This window comes from Arachis ipaensis, chromosome B07 (genome assembly GCF_000816755.2).
Source record: "Arachis ipaensis cultivar K30076 chromosome B07, Araip1.1, whole genome shotgun sequence".
NCBI lineage: Eukaryota > Viridiplantae > Streptophyta > Magnoliopsida > Fabales > Fabaceae > Arachis > Arachis ipaensis.
Window position 1 is genome coordinate 15,783,602 of NC_029791.2, and position 2,421 is coordinate 15,786,022.

Below are 2,421 nucleotides of genomic sequence, written 5' to 3' on the forward strand. Positions count from 1 at the left end.
TTTTTTGTAAAGACGAAGAAACAAATTCGATGGTTATCAAATGATTGAATAATCGGGAGCAATTTACTTACGATACTTAGTTGACATTCATAAGTTGGTTATTTGTCAGCACAAATTTAGTTTACGATGTTTTTGGAAGCCCTCGGCCGAGAATTGATACATCCCTTATCAGTATATGGACAGGTTTAGGTTCGGCCTCAATGAAAAAAGAAAAACGGAGCACCTAACAAAAAAAACTATATCAGTTATATAACAGTTCCAAAAAAATGCACCTCGAGATAAAAAAAAAATCCGAATATATATATATATATATATCAAAAAGGAAAAAAATACTACTGCATGCAACTAATTAACCTACTAAATCTCATGTTTATGCATTACTATCAAGGATAAGGATAAGGATAAGATAAATTCAATTAGTGGGATAGTGTAACCAAAATTCTGGTAAAGTAGTTATTGGAAGGTATGGTTGTTAGGTTAATGTTGGCTATTCTCTTCTGGCTATAAATAGGCATAGCAAGAATATATAGCATATAGAGTACCCGTATGAGTCCTTGTAACATTCGTTTTTTACTTTTCTTTCAATCTATATTCTACTTCTCTATTCTTCACTACTCATTTACAAACATTCATGGTTCAAGCTATTCTTGTTACATACACTTGGCCAACAAACGCACAATCTTCACTATTAAAAATTGTTTGTTTTTCAATTTTAAACACTTTACAAGTAATAACTATTCATTATTAAAATTAAACATGTTTAACTATATATTATTAGGAATTAACGTGTTTATTGATTCATCCTTTTTTAATTTAATGTATGTAATAATAATGAATAAAATATTATATTAATTTGGATAGTAGATATATTTCGTTTTCTAAAATAGATATTCTTGTTCTGTTTTTTTTTCCTCAAAATATCAATATCCATATGTTAATAAATATTATATAATATTTTATTTTTATAATTCAAACTCAAAATTATTAATGAAGCAGCACAAATAATTATTATCTTGAGTAATATCATATTTATTGTTATCGAACAAATTGAATTAAAAAAAAAGGGTGGATTAGTAGTAGTAGACAACGTCCTTATATTACAATTGTCGTTTAAACTTTGATCCAGCATATGTATGTATGATGATAAAGTTTCAAGTTGTTGAGGTATGACACATAATATTTTGTCCTTATACGGAATATAGGAAATTTATATAACATGATTGGACAAACTCCAAAATCTTATTTTCTTTTTATATTTTTCCCTTGACGGTACTATAATGAATTTAAGTGTTTAACTGGTTACAGAACAAATAATATAGCATAAAGAATGCACTTTTTGTTTATTCTGGCGTAGGTTACGTTGAACATTCATTTATAAATTTTTGGCATATGTTTGAATTATGTTAAACATATGTCACGCATGATAAGATATATCTTCCGAAATGAAAACATGGAAGAAGCAAAGCCGAGTCAACAATAATGAAGAGCAGTATAAGTTATTATCGTGACAACTAATGGTTAATTGGACAACTATAATAACAATAATTACGACAGCCAACTTTGTTTTGTCCAAAAATTTCAATTTCTCTTTGACATTAATTGATTATTTTCATCCCACAAAAAAAGATAAAATAAAATAAAGAATTGGGTTATTTGTCATGTAACATCTGGATCAGTGGATGTGGAGCCGTGGATCATGGACAACCTTATAAATTTATATATGCACACATGTTTCCTACTTTTTATTTCTCTCTTTTTAGGATTATATATGAAAATTAATGTTTATCATTAATTGCCACTATCTTCGAGTGCTCGTCACCACATATGTTTATGTATGTTTCTGCCTAAATCCAAATCAAATTGATGTAACGAAATTTAATTAATAAATATTAAGTAAGATAATTTATGACTGTTTTTGGTTGATTTTTTTCGTAACTAAACATTTTGGATAAAACAATTGTCCAATAACACGATATATTTTATATAGGGAAAATCTAGGGGCCAGCAACTTCGTTAAATTCTGACCAACATGTAATCAGGCCAGCAAAAAAAGTGAGCCATTTGATGAAATCTCACACTCATCTCACACCATTAAAATCATCATTGATGACTATTTGATAACTACAAATCACAAAGTTGCTGGCTTCTAGCATTCCTCTTTTAAATATTGACGGTCTTGAAGGTAAATGATTTCTATGCAAATAACCCAAAATGTCTAGCTATACTTTTTGGTAAGTTTTCTGAAGATAAGTTTTGCTAATTTATATTATTGGATGATATTTTATGTGCAATAAATCCCATTGAACCAATAATTAATTCATATTATATATTAACTGATTTTGATTAAAAATATTTTTCTTACTAAATTTTTATATTTTATATATATATATATAAAATAATAATTATATAAAATGGATATGA